This window comes from Apodemus sylvaticus, chromosome X (genome assembly GCF_947179515.1).
Source record: "Apodemus sylvaticus chromosome X, mApoSyl1.1, whole genome shotgun sequence".
NCBI lineage: Eukaryota > Metazoa > Chordata > Mammalia > Rodentia > Muridae > Apodemus > Apodemus sylvaticus.
Genome location: NC_067495.1, coordinates 60,629,978 through 60,645,566, shown reverse-complemented (window position 1 = coordinate 60,645,566; position 15,589 = coordinate 60,629,978).

The following is a 15,589-nucleotide window of genomic DNA, read 5'->3' as shown; positions in this document are numbered from 1 at the left end:
CACACAGAACTTGCCCGATACTGCACTTGGCACTTTAATTTGCTTTAGTCTTCTGATCTCAGCAACCTTATGAGATAGAAGTTAGCGTTGTCTTCATTTGCATGCAAGGAAGCTGAAATTTAGTGTCCTTAAACTACCTCAGATAACCAGTGTATCCTGACAGAAACCCAGGGAGTCTGACCCGAGACCTCTCTACAGCGCCAGGAAAGCCTTAGAAAGATGAAGGAGTAGAAAACCAGACCTATCTTAAAAGAAACGACAGTTCTCCGAATAAGGAAATATGGACTGGCTAGTGGAATTCATGGATAGAAGTGGTGGGTTCAAGTAACACTTCTAAAACTGACCATGCTTTGTGCCCTGAAAGAATCCGTTCTATTTTTCCATCTTGACAACATGAGGGAATACCAAGGGCTAAATGAGATAGGCGGGAACTGTTACCACCACTCAATGCTAAATTGCAAAGGATGCTTGGAAATCTGAGCGGGGGTGGGGGTTGTAGCTGGTTACTAAAGAACTAGCAGAATTGGGTGGGTGAGTGAGGACATTCCAGATAAAAGAAACAGGAGAGAAATTTTCCAGGGGTAGAAAGCAGACATATATGTTTGTAAGTATAATAGTTTAGACTTCAGAGGCAAGGAAAAGCAAGCCATGGCCAAAGGAAAAAACTGTCAGACATTCAGGAGGCCTACTTATTCATTATATGTAAGCATTCCCTGGACCTGCATTGGGTGCTGCAATTATCCAAACATAGCCTTGCTATGGAAATGCTTAGAGTTGAATTGGGGAAGTATGTCAAAGGAAGGGATTGTAGCCCAATACGAAACAATGGTATCAATCAATGAGAGGTCTTCCTTCCCTAGAGAGATGGACAGCTCAACTATGAGACTCCTCAGAGACTATTTTGTCCATAGCCAAGTCAGTTGGTAAATATCAGCTTGAAAATACACCAAATTCCATTGCTATACTGGATACCAGTGATAGAGACATGGGTACAACGTGTGTCTTGGGACAGAAAGAGGTTAGTTGAAGTGGTATGGGATAAGCGGGTCTTGGCTGAACAGAAAGTAGAGGAAGTGATGTATGAAGGGTATCTCAGGAGAAGAGAAGTCGTGTGTAAGGGTGTAGAAGCAAAGACAGGAAAAGCATGTTTAGAAACCTATGAAGTAGTTTGCTGTGGCTAGGTGTAAACTGGGAATGGTGCCAAAATGGAAGCTGGGCATTTGGCAGGAACCTAATCATGAGGGCCCTGGACTTTATCCCAACCATGGGTCCCTGAATCCATAGAAGAGACTGGAAGATTCGTGAGAAGAGATAACATGCCCAGGTTTGTCTTTTCAAGGGATTGATTTGGCGAAGGCATGAAAACTGCATTGGAGGGGGCAGACTGGAGGCAGGGAGACGGGTTGGGAGACTGTTTAGGAGTCCAAGTGAGAAGCATTGAGGACTGGACAAAGGTAGCATCCGCTGAGGTGGGAGAAGAAATGTATATGGGAGGAAAATGAAAGAGGTATAATTGAGAAGATCTAGGGCTGACGTAGGTGTGAGGAATGGAGACAATTCTGTGAGGAAGGAAGGTGACGCTAGAGAGCTCCATTAGTGACACTAGCAGGCCTCCTCCTGGCCACCTGGGGAGTCTTTGGAGAGCCCTTCTTTGTTTAGTCTTTGGAAGATTTCAGTGTTGTGTTTAACAAAGAAGGCTAGTGTGCCTGGTTTAAAGCTGATTGGCTGGTCTGTGATGATTGATATCCTTTCTCTCCATTGGAAAAGAGCAGCCTGCCTGGTCTAGGCTATCATCTCCGAGCACCTCTGGAGCATTTTGTGAGAAGTCATTCAGGCAAGACTCCCTCTCTAAGGCAAAATGTGTCTCACAGAGGTCCATTTATCACAGGAGTACAATATCACAATGACTTGCCCACACAGCACCTGGCACCCACAAAGGAGAAGTGGTAGCACACTAGCAGCCCCAGGGGAATCTCGTTCTCACTCTAGATGACACTGGAAAGTGAAATGGGGGCGGGGAAAGCATTGGCCTCTGCTAGGACAAAGAAGCCAAGGTGCAAAGGGGGGCTGAAGTGGCACACTGCTTCCTGCCACTGGTAGGCTCCAACCAGGCTTCTTGCTAGCTCTTGCTTTCCCATCTGCATCCCAAGCAGAGACCAGAGGCTAAAGGCCAGTCTTGTCTGAGGGGACACACATTTCCCAGGAAGCACACCCTCAAACTGGACCAGAGAGAAGACAACTCGGAATAGAGGGAGAAGGGAAAGAAAGATTTCCATGGTGAAATACTGACGATAGGAAGAAGGCAAAGAGGGAACTGTTTAAAGAGATCAGTGTGGCTACACAGGAGGCCTTCTGTTAAAGTCAGGTTTTTTAAAAGTCACCCGCAAAAGCAGGAAGGTAGAATATGCAAGGAAGGGTGACTCTAAGTGAGTGTCAAGATGGCTTAAGCGCAGCTTGAGGTAAAGGTTGTCAGGCTCGGACTTTATTCCCTTGGGGGCACTGTCTACTGCATGGTCTGAGGAAGTTTGCTTCTGTCTCTAGCCCACACCTACACTAAGATGAAAAGGCTTAAAGTAAACCCAGCTTACTCCAACTCCCTACTTAGAATACAGCATCTGGTTTTGCTACTGGCCTAAGTTTGTTCTCAAGTTTCCTGACCCTCTGCTTCATTCTCCACTTCTTCTGACTCACATCCTATACCCAAGTCCAAGCTTCATCGCAAGACCCAAGCCTGCCATTTACAGAAACTACTGACTCTGAACCTTAACCCCACTGCAGAAGGCTCCTGGCAGACCCAATTGCATATGTGTATTTCTTAGTCCCTTCTTTTGATAGCTAGAGTGTTGTTTATCCTTCATTAGGATCTTTAGCTTTTCTGTTATTACTCTGTTCCAGTTAGATATTTCTTTGGCCACACATAATAAACGGATCTACAGTTGGAGCTTAAACAGATAAAGATTTGTTTGCTTCATTTAACAAAATTTCCTTGATCTAGGGTCACTATGGCAGTTCAATGGCATCGTTAATACCCTGCTGCATTCTTAAAGCTCCACTAAGTTGAGTGGCTAAGCCCAGAGGATGATGCAGTTGAAGCTAGCCTGAACAATGTAATGTGCTTGTAAATGTCTGCCCCAACAGAAAGATCCTGGCTGTTCATCTCTACTATTCTTCTTGTGGGCTTTCATTCATTTGCATTGTGCTTTAGGATCATGAGATAGCTACTTGAGTTCTGGGCGTCTTGCCTGTATTCTAGACAGGAGGATAGGAACACATTGGATGGGAAGAAGACTAAAGGCAAAGGTCAGTTTACAAAGCCTTTGCTTTTTTAGTCACAATGATATTCTGTATCCAGTAATATGTACCTACTCCTCTCTGACTATGTTACATGGACATTCTAAGCTGAAAAGGAAGCTGGGAAGTCCAGTCTTCTTTTGCTTAACACATTGCTTCTCTGAACAATGGTGGGAATTTGTAAGGAAGGAAGAAGAAAAAAATCATTATTGGGCTGAAAACCAGTAGCATCCTTCATGACTCCCAACTATCCACAGCTTGCCTGGACTGTTTTTTTTTTCCTTATAACTAAATTCTTCCATTACTTGGCTTTTATTGCTGCATGGGACTTTCTCCTAGTGATTATAGCTTGTTTGTTCCTCTAGCACAGGATAGAAGACACCTGCCTGGTTTAACAATAGCATATGTGAAAAAGACCTTGATTTGATTGTAAAGTCAATGTGCGCCAACAGAGTGATGATGCTGCCAAAAAAGCTAATTAGATTTTTAGGCTGCATTAATAGAAGTATAGAACCAGAACAAGAGAGGCTATGGTTCTGCTCTTTCCTACACTTGTCACATCCTACCTGGAGCACTGGGATACATTCTAGACAACCCATTTAAACTGCAATACAATGACAAAGTGCAGGATGTCTAAAAGTGAGTTACCAGGCTGGAGTAACAGCAGCAACACCATATGGAAAACAGTTGAAAGCTCTGGGCTTCTTCAGTCTAGAGGTAAAAAGACTCAGAGAAGAGCACAGAGAACAGAAGGTTAGGGTGCAAAGCCATGGAAATGACAGCAAGCAGAATAGTATCAAATGATGAAATCGGAAGGCAGGAGAGAAAATAAACAATAATCAAAATAAACACTTACATAGAACACAACATGCACCTGATACTAGTTTATGCATTTGTATATATTGTCACTTAGCTTTCCTTTCCAAATAGAAACATTTTATCAGTATATAATAATTATATAAAATAATAGATTTTATTTATTCATTATGCTATTTACATACAAATAAATATACTGTGATCGTATTCACCCAACATTGCCCTTTAATATGGCCTCCCCACTCTCCCTCTGGTCACCTTCCTTTCCCACAAACAATTTAACTTCTTTAATATATTCCTACAATGTAGACTTTTGTATATAAGATAACTTAGTATTTTTAATGAATCTGGCTTATTTTGCTTAATAGGATTATCTTCATCTCCATCCATTTTCCTAAAAATGACATAATATCATCCTTTCTGACCAATTGAAAGTCCAGTGGTGTGTGTATGTGTGTGTGTTGTTGTTGTTGTTGTTATTGTTGTTTTTCTTTATTGATAGTGATTCATCAATGGGTACCTAAGCACATTCCAAAGCTTAGCTGTTGTAAATAGTGCCAAATATGGATGACACTACTTAGTTTTCTATGGCAATAATTCTGTGAAGTAGGGATCATTATTCTCTCCATTTTCCAGATGAAGAAATTGAAGCACAGATAAGTTATTTCTCAAAGGTCATACAGCAAACAGTTGCCCAAAGCAGAATTTGAGCACAAGTTCATGCCTACCTTACCTCATTTTAGAAAAGTGGATAGTGAAGTAACTTTCTAAACTGACATGTGAACTAACACTTTTCATTTCTGGCTTACTTGATAATTATAGGTACTCTGGTGCATGCAGGATTTAGGAGTGGAGGGTGCCATTTTAAGTTCTACAGCTTAGATTCCATATACATATTTTGATATTATATCATAGCCAAAAAACCAGAGCAATAAACCTCCACACTTTAATTCTCAGTGTGTTCTCCTTCTCATGTCCTCCTTTTTTGCTTTCAAGACATGTTATTTTTCTGTGTAGCCCTGGCTGTCCTGGACTCACTCTGTAGAGCAGGCTGTCCTTGAACTCACATACATCTGCCTGGGTCTGCCTCCTGAGTGCTGTGACACCACCACCTGGCTTCACTTCCCATTTTTAATATAAGGAAGGTAGCAGCATCTCTAGGTAACTAACTGATGATGGAATGGCTTCATCCTAATATCCATTTTAGGACATAAGGAGCAGAGATGGCTGCCCCTAGCATCACTAGTACTCTGGAGCCTGAAGTGTACAGTCTGAAGATACCACAGCTATCACCAGCTCTGGCAGAGGGTGATACTTCTCTAGCCACTAGGCTCAAGTCTAGAGTCCATCTCCTCAATGCTCTTGTGAATAACTTCCTCCTGCTCCACATGTCCTGAAAGCTTCAGTCAGCTCCCAACATGTAAGCTCAATGTCTACCCTCATCCTGACTCACAGGTTCCTCTGCTTTTATCCTCAGTCAATCTGGGCTCATTTTTTGCCTCTGCTTCCCAAAGCTGCCACTCTGTAAGCTTTCCAGCTCTCCTCAATTGGCATTATCAAGCCCTTTGGCCTACCTGAAACCTAACTCTAGCTGGAGGACTCTGCTTCCCCTGCAGCCTTCCTCTGTGCAATCCACTGGTTGCCTTTTCCAGTACTGTGTGGTCCGGCATTTGGTTAAGAGTCTTGCTTGTTTCTAACTACCACTTTCAGAGCATTCGCTTTTTCTTGTATAAACTGCCAGTTTTCGAGTCTTATATCACTTTTAGTGTGTTAGGCACTCCCCATTGCTGTCATGCACCAGTCTCCTGATCATATCTTCTGTACTGAGTTGAAATGTACCTTCTAAAGAGATGCATTAATGTTCTTAAGGAATAATGACATTTGTACACAATTGTACACAGAGATAATTTACAGACATGTGATAAGAGAAGCAGACATTGGAGTAATGTAGCTACACACAAAGGATTGCCAGTGGCCACCAGGAGCTAGAAGAAAGTCATGAAAAGATTTTTTTCCTTTGGAATTCTTTAGAAACAACCAAGCATTTGCTGCTCAGACTTTGAATTTCTGGCCTCTCTAATGATGAAACTGTTGTTTCAAGACACCCAGTTTGTGGCGATCTGTTAGGTTAGCCCTAGAAAAACAATACACATACTTTCTCAGTGACGACTCTGATTTCGGTCTACCTGACTTCCTCATCTACCATCACAAGGATTGCCAGCATCTGAGGTGATATCTATAGTGGTTTGGCCTGATGTTGCTTAAATTCTAATGCTAACACTGAGCCCCCCAACTGGTTGTCCCAGAAAGGAGAGGATTTGCATGTAGACACAAGTGACACTGTGACCTTGCCCCCAAGTTATTTCTGATTGGCAAATAAAGATGCTGACAGCCAATAGCTGGGCAGAGAGACATAGATGGGTCTTAGGATTCCCAGGCTTGGGGATTGGAGGAGAACCATGAGGGGAGAAGAAGGTGAAAGAGGAAGGACAAGCCGGCCTGGGTTAGGAGAGTCATGAAATCGTGGCCAATTAGAGCCCAGATGAAACACAGTCATAACTCGGGGTTATCGATAGGAAAGTAGATTCTAATAGCACAGAGCATAGATATCTGCCCAGCTCTTGTGCTGTTTAAGGCTTATTGTAAATATAAAGGTTATGTGTGTCTTTTATGTGGGAACTAATTGATCAAGGTGGGGTGGAAAACCTGAGTTGGGATTAAATAATTTTTACAACAGATATCAATGTATAAGTTGATTATCCAACCTTCACCTCTAGATTCTTAAATTTCATCATCTATTCCTCTATAGCTCAGTTACGTCCACTCATTGTCACCAACTGTACCTAAATAAAGCCCTCATCAATGGTTTGGAGTTCTTCTCTGTACTAAATGTCTTAACTACCTCGCATTCTCCAGGATGATTTAAAATCATCTTCATTCTTGTCCCCAACCTTCAGCCCCCATGTCCACCTTCTTACTCAGAGCAGATAACCTCGTCATCTATTTCACCAAGAAAATGCAAGTATCATCCAGGGCCTCTGTCTCCTCTGTAGGTACTCTTGTCTGAAATGGTGGAGGAGGCATCCTTTCTTTTGGGGGACTATAGTTTCCATGGCTGCATCAGAGTACACCCTTCTCTACCAGCTCCTATTGTCAATCACCCTCTTTCTCTCCAATATGGTAAGGCACTTTCCTTCAAGTGGGTGCATCTTAGTAGCAGGTGAAATAGTCCTTCCTACCTTAAAGTAATACCCCCTGCCCCAGTCTGCCCTCCTATAGTTATCACTCTTTGATTCTAAAGACATTTCCAAGAAAAGTTGTCTCAGCCCACTCCAACCTCCTGTAAACAGCCTGAATCTTCTTTCTCCAAAGTCACCATGGACCTGTATGTTAGTAAGCCCATAGGGTGTTTCCAATTCTTGTTTCCCCTGAATCATCAGTAGTCTTTGAAATGACTAGCCACTTTGTTGAAATTTTCTGCCATTAACTTCTTTTTTTCTGTTTTTCCCTTATCTCATTGATAAGGTCTTAAGGAGTCCTTTGGGGTTTATTTCTCTCTTTACCACTGATCTATATCCCCAGCCTCTTTTCTAACTTTATTGTGAAACAGAGGTCTCACTAAGTTGAAAAAGTTGACCTTGAACTTAGTCCGCAGCCCAGGCTGACCTTGAATTTCAGTTTTTTGCCTCCCGAGTCACTGGAACCAATTGTGAGAGTTCCTAGAGTCTGTCTTATTCTCTACTATTTCCTTGGGAACTGTCATGTATCCATGCTGTGATGGCTTGAATTATGTTTGAATTATGAGTGTCACTATTCGGATGTGTGACCTTGTTGGAGTAGGTGTGTCACTATGGGCGTGGGCTTTAAGACCCTCATCCTAGCTGCCGGGAAGCCAGCCTTCTGTCTGCCATGGATGAAGATGTAGAACAATCAGTTCCCCGAGTCTGCCTGGATGCTGCTGTGTTCCTGCCTTGATGATAATTGTCTGAACTTCTGAACCTGTAAGTCAGTCCAAATTAAATGTTGTCCTTATTAAGAGTTACCTTGTTCATGGTGTCTCTTCACAGCAGTAAAACCCTAATTCAAGACGCGTGCTCATGGTTTGCATCCCACATCTTTACTGAGATGTTTGAAGTATGGCTAAAGAACAATTCAGGGCCAGACCCATTATCATCTCCCATTATCAGCTCTAGAGAAGTAGGGCTGGCTTCTCTATCATTTCCCTTTCCCAGCACTATCATTTGCAGCTAGCTTCTTGACTGGGGTGGGACCTTGTGTCCATGTTCCCCTCTCAGTGCTGGGATCCAATCTGCCTAAAGTTAAATCTGATAACATTATCATATTGGACAAAAACTCCAATAATATCTAGTTACTCTCAAAAGGAGGAGGTTATTAATGTACCCTACAAGGCCATGTAAGGTCTTGACCACTTTCCCACATATTACACTTTCCCTCATGGTAAATGGTTTTTCATAGCATTTATTCATATTTTCATCCTTATTTGTATAATTTCTTGAATAAATACTATCTCTCCCACTATATTGCAAACTCTGTAAGAGTAGGAATCATGTCTCATTTTGCTTTTCCTTGTTTTACTATTGCAAAGGACACTGTCTGGCATATATTGCTCCAATTTATTGAAAGAATAAATGAGTTAGTGAATAGATGCATCAAGTTAAACAATCCACACTCCATCATGTGGAAGGGCTTTACTCTAATGCGCCTGCTAACATGACTGTTTTAATAGTAAGCATGAGCCACAACTTGTAGAAATATAATCATAGCCTATGGCTGCCTCCAGAGTTACTGAATGCATGGAAACAGAAGCTTGTACAAAGAGGATTAGATACCCTTGCACATAACCAGACAGAGGTTTACCTCTAAACTAACCCACAGTTACAGCAGAGTATAAGCTCCTACATTTCACAGCAGAAAAAAATGAGGTGATTTCTATGACAGAATCAGTTCCTTGTTGTACTATTGTTGTGGTTTGAATAAGAATGGTCCCCATAGACTCCTAGATTTGAGTGTTTGGGTACCAGGAAATAGTACTATTAGAAGTGCCTTAGTGTGGCCTTTCTAGAGAGAGTGTGGCTTTGGTGGAGGACATATATCATTGGAGATGGTCTTTGAGGTTCCAAGAGCCCAAGCTAGGTCTATGCTTTCACCGTCTCTTCCTGATGCCTGCAGGTCTAGATGTAGAACGCTCAGCTACCTGCCTCTCTAGCACCATGTCTGCCAGCATGCTGCCATGCTTCCCACTATGATAATAATGGACTAAATCGTAAGCAAGCCCCAATTAAATGTTTTCCTTTATTAGAGTTGTGGTGTTTAGGTGTCTCTGGTTTTATAATAGTGGCTGTGGAGGAATTTCCACAGTCAAACTCATGCTCCTGGGGTTTGAGGCAAAAGGTACAAACACCAAGAATTACCTATACATAGTTGTTTTAGTTAGGGTTTCTATTGTCTTGAACTTGTCTTTTTGATCTAGTTTTGTCAGTCTTAGTTTATGATTCTTGGAGTTCCAGAACTCTCAGCATCTTCAGAAAGGCACCCATTATGGGTAGTGGATACAGTATTCATTTTGAAGTCAGGCAGACCTGGTTTAACACTCTGGCCCAGTACTTCCATCATAACCCATTTCCTCTTCAGTAAAATGAGGAAATATTTGCTTTATAAGGTTGGCATGCATCCTAAACATCATAATGGCTCTAGAGTATATTATACATAGCCTTTGGTACACATCAGTCCACCTTAAACTAGTCTTTGTAGAACGGGATAAGCACTCCATTTTCTTTCTCTCCTGGTGTCTTTCTGTGCTGTTCTGCTGCTTGAGACACATTCACAGGCAGGTTATTAAGTCTGATTCTCTGCTGGGAGGAAACTCCCTAGAGGGGACAATTTCTATGTATAGCTGGAGCTTGTGGGCTGAGTGCTTCTTTTCAGCACCCAGTGCAAATATCCTCAGAGATCTCGATTTCCTATGCACAGAATGGAGGCCAGCACATCTTTGCTTTGGGTCTGGTTTGGGAGGATTTTATATGTATATTGGAGTGAGCGGAGTGAATTGTATATTGTATATTAGGGAAAAATTACCTCCATCTTTAGGATAAGGATAGTGAAGGAAAAAAAAAACTCTAAATGAGCTTCCAGTGTCCATCTAGGAGATTGGTTTCAAATGCCAGCTCTATGAAGACTTTGGAAAATGGACCTTTGCCATTTTATGTTAATTCCAGTATAACAATCCATGAAACCTAGTAAATGCAATATTTTTATTTTGTGACTTCTGTTCTTTGCCTTCCTGGTGGTCAGTAGAGTCCTTTACATGAAGACTGTCTTTAGATTTGTCAATGGGGAGTATGTTATGCTGACTTTATCTTACTCTAATCAAAGGGTTGGGTTGTTAGCAGCAGCTTTAAGGAGAAAAGCAAAGGACTGATACCTGGGCCCACTGTATGAAAGCCTCTTGGAATTGGTTTGAACCTGGCACATGGTTAGGAAACTTAAGGAGGAAACATATGTGAGTCTTGTACAGGCCATATCTCTGATACTTGAAACCCTCCTTTGTTGATCTAAACTCCTATGTGGACAAGTTTATTGCCTTGGCTATGTGGCTTCTGGAGATGGTGTCTGAGGCACAGGTATCTCAGTTAGCAGCTCTCTTCTTCCTGTTCTGAAGACTTGGTTCTCCTTTGAACTTTCCCAGTTCAAACGTGCTTTTGGACTTTAATTCATTTGTAGAGTTTAAACAGCCAAGTCTTTTGATTTTATAGCTAAACAAGCTAGCACAGGTAATTGCCCTCATCTTCTTCCCCCCAAAATTACTCGCCCTTCAGGTGTATCAGAAGAGGATAAAATTCTTCCCAATAGTAGCAAATTGCACCTTATAATACATGAATACCTTAAACTCACAGGCCATAAAATTAAGCAGGTAGTGCTTCCATGGCAGAATAGTTCAGCATGGTGGACATGAAAAAATGTTGCTGCTGTGGTTTGGGGCAGAAGGTCAAGCAGCTCTTCTGAACAGTTTTAGGCTAGTAGAGTTTAGTTTAGAATATCAAAAGGAGGGAAATAACATGTAGGGATAAGTCTGTTGGGAAGGAGGAATTCCTGTGCACAGATACAGAGAGGGTGGAACTGAATTGTCTGTAAATCATGGTTTCCTTTCTTACGAGGCATTTTTCTATTGTAACATTGTTGGTCCCCAAGAGTGTCCTACTGTCCTGGAATCTTCCTTTTCTTGGACTTCTCTGACTAATCTTTGAATCTGTCCCCTGTGCATTGAGCCAGGCCTGCAGGAAGGTGATGGCAGTGTGGGACGAGACTAGACACGAACTGGAGCATCCAAACAGCATCAGCCAGGAGTTCTTAGTCTAGGTCTAAGGTTCTGTAAATTGGCCTCTGCTGCCCCCCCATGGTAACTGAGATTACTTTCTCTCACCTGGGGTGACTTTTGAAGAAAGGCAGGCAGACTCCCACATTTCTAGTCACTTTTCCCAGGTCTTTACTCCTCCCTCAGTACAATACCTTTAGGAACAAGACTCCTGCCTGGGACAAGGGCAGACAAAACTACTAAGTGCTGAAACTGGTGAGATTTTGGCTGTAGCAGAGGTGCTGCTGTCCCTGCCGGCTTGCAACTAGACTCCCATCTCTGCATTGTTCTGGGGATATGGGAGATGTGCAGAGAAAGGAGGAAATTTTGGAACACTACAAATGGAGTGATACTGTGACTTTTTATTGGAGAATTGTGCTCATTGATGTTGAGAGATATTAATGACCAGTGATTGTTAATTCCTGTTATTTAATTCCTCTTATTTTGATGTTAGTTGTAATAGTGTGTGTGTGTGTGTGTGTGTGTGTGTGTGTGTGTGTGTGTGTGTTTCCCCTGGTTTTGGTGTTATGGGGGTCTCTTATTTCCTGTGTTTTCTTGAATGTAGTTGTCTTCTTTTGGTTGAAGATTTTCCTTCTAGTATTTTCTGTAGGACTGGATTTGTGGGTAGGTAGTGTTTAAATTTTGAATAATTCTACCTCAAGACCCAGGTATACCACTCCTGGGCATGTACCCAAAAGATGCTCCACCATACTACAACAACACTTGCTCAACTAAGTTCATAGCAGCTTTATTCATGATAGCCAGTAACTAGAAACAACCTAGATGTCCCTCAATTGAAGGATGGATATAAAATATGGGATATCTACACAATGGAATACTACACAGCTGTTAAAAGCAAAGACATCATGAATTTTGCAAGCAAATGCATGATTTTGAAAATATCATTCTGAGTGAGGTGACTAAGTTCCAAAGGACATGCATGGTGTGTACTCTTATAAGTGGACATTAGCCATAAAATACAGCATACCCATGCTATACCCCACAGATCCACAAATCTCTGGTCTCAGTAGGAGAGAATGCACTGAACCCCACATAGACTTGATGTGCCAGGGTGGGGGGATATCCAGAGAGGGCCTCCACCACCTCAGAATAGAATTGGAGAGGGGTTGGGGGGGGAAGGATTATGGGAGGGAGTGACCAGGAGGAAGGGCAGTAAGCAGGATATAAAGTGAATAAATAAAATTTTAATAGAGGCAAAAAGGAAAAGAAATGGAAGTACTTGTCTAGATTGTTCCCATGCTCCAAATCTTCAGCATGAAGCACTCAAGAATCCCAAGCACCCAACATAAAGGGAGCACAACTTTCCACAATTTAACTTAGGAGACAATATTTTGGAATCTACTCTTTGCCTGGTAGCTCTAATAGGTCAGAGGTATCCCAGAACTCAAGTTGGCACACATTCCACTGTCTGGCCCTAGTATATCTTTGGGCACTATGGTGGTTTGAATGAGAATGACCCCTGTATGATTATATATTAGAACATTTGGTCCGCAGTTGGTGAAATATTTGGCAAAGATTAGAAGGTGTGGCCTTGTTAGAGGAGGTGTGCCACTGGAGGTGGACTTTGAGATTTCAAAAACCCATATCATTTCCAGTTAGCTTTTCTGCTTCCCTTTAATGGGAAAGATGTAAGCTCTTAGCTACTGCTCCAACACCATGTCTGCTTGCCTTCTGCCATGCTCCACCCCCCCCCCCCCCCCGATGGTCATGGAGATACTTTGTGAAAATGTAAGCCACCAACAGTCTCTTTCTTCTATATGTTTCCTTGGTCATGACATATAAAAGTAAGTCATGGCTTCAAAGGCTTTTCTGGCCATCATGGAGATGATGGATGGTAGAACAGTTCACTTCACAGTGACAGGAGTGGATGGCAGAAGCTGTTCATATCATGACAGGCCAAGAAGCAAAGGGCAAGTCTGGAACCAGAGTTCTATAAATTACCTGTGACTATTGTCTGTGGATGATTATCTTGCTTGTAAATTGATATAGGAGGGCCCAGTCCAATGTGGACAATATAATTTCCTGGACAGATGATCTTGGTTAGTGTAAGGAAGATATCTGAATAGAAACCTGAGCAAGCAGCAAGCAGTCTTCTTCTATGGTTTCTGCCTTCAGGTTCTGGCCTTGATTTCCTGCCCTGACTTCCTCCATTGACTAGAAGTATAAGATAAAATAAACACTTTCCTCCTGTATGTTGCTTTGGTCAGAATGTTTTCTTACAGCCACAGAAAGGAGATGAGAGAAAAATATTTTACAGATTTATTTATCATATACTTCATTCTCTTTTTGTAGCAGTTGCATGGATATATAATTCATATACTGTATGTTTTAGCCACCTAAGTGTACAATTGAATGGTTGTAGTGTGTATAAAGGGTGAATTATCATGTGAGTTCTGGAAAGTGAACCCAAGTCTTCTGTAATAGCAACAAGTGCTTGAAACAGCTGAGTCAGCTCTCCAGTCCATGGAGGACATCTTTTTTTTTTTTTTTTTTTTTTTTTTTTTTTTTTTTTTAGTATTTTTATTTTCTATATTCTTTGTTTACATTCCAAATGATTTCCCCTTTCCTGGATCCCCCCTCCCTATATGTCCCCATAAACCTTCTTCTCTCCACCCATTCTCCAATCACCTCCCTCCTTTTTCTCTGTCCTTATATTCCCTTCCAATACTAGATCAATCCTTTCCAGGATCAGGACCTTCTTCATACTTCTTCATGGGAGTCATTTGTTATGCGATTTGTGCCTTGGGTATTCAGGGCTTCTGGGCTAATTAATATCCACTTATCAGAGATTGCATTCCATGTGTATTCTTTTGTGACTGGGTTACCTCACTTAGGATGATATTTTCCAGATCAAATCATTTCCCTAAAAATTTTGTGAATTCATTGTTTCTAATTGCTGAGTAGTATTCCATTGTGTAAATATACCACATTTTCTGTATCCATTCCACCTTTGAGGGGCATCTGGGTTCTTTCCAGCTTCTGGCTATTATAAATAAGGCTGCTATGAACATAATGGAGCATATGTCTTTATTGCATGCCGGGAATCCTTTGGGTATATGCCCTGGAAATGTATAGCAGGGTCCTCTGGAAGTGTCATGTCCAGTTTTCTGAGGAACCGCCAAACTGATTTCCAAAGTGGTTGAACCATCTTACAGCCCCACCAGCAGTGGAGGAGTGTTCCTCTTTCTCGACATCCTCACCAAGACCTGTTGTCTCCTGAGTTTTTGACCTTAGCCATTCTGACTGGTGTAAGGTGAAATCCCAGGGTTGTTTTGATTTGTATTTCCCTAATGACTAATGATGTTGAGCACTTCTTAAGGTGCCTCTCGGCCATCCGAATTTCATCAGGTGAAAATTCTTTGTTTAGATCTGTACCCCATTTGTAATAGGGTTATTTGGTTCCCTGGGGTCTAACTTCTTGAGTTCTTTGTATATATTGGATATTAGCCCTCTATCAGATGGAGGGTTGGTGAATATCCTTTCCCAATTTGATGGTTGCTGTTTTGTCCTTTTAACAGTGTCCTTTGCCTTACAGAAACTTTGTAATTTTATGAGGTCCCATTTGTCAATTCTTGATCTTAGAGCATAAACTATTGGTGGCGATCTGTTCAGGAACTCCCCCCCCCCAACCCCCTATCCCCCACCCACCCACCCACCTGCCCCCCCACCCTGTTGTTTTTGTTGCTATTGAAGACCACTTTTACTCCATAGTGATCTGATAGGAGGCATGGGATTAGTTCGATCTTCTTATATTTGTTGAGGTCTGTCTTGTGACAAATTAAATGGTCGATTTTGGAGAAGGTACCATGAGGTGCTGAGAAAAAGGTATATTCTTTTGTTTTAGGATAGAATGTTCTATATATATCAGTTAAATCTAATTGGTCCAAAGCTTCAATTAGTTTCATTGTGTCCCTGTTCATTGTGTTTCTGTTTTCCTGATCGGTCCATTGAGGAAAGTGCAGTGTTGAAGTCACCCACAATTATTGTGTTAGGTGCAATGTGTGCTTTGAGCTTTAATAAAGTTTCTTTTATGGATGAGGGTGCCCTTGCATTTGGAACATAGATGTTCAGGATTGAGGGTTCTTCTTG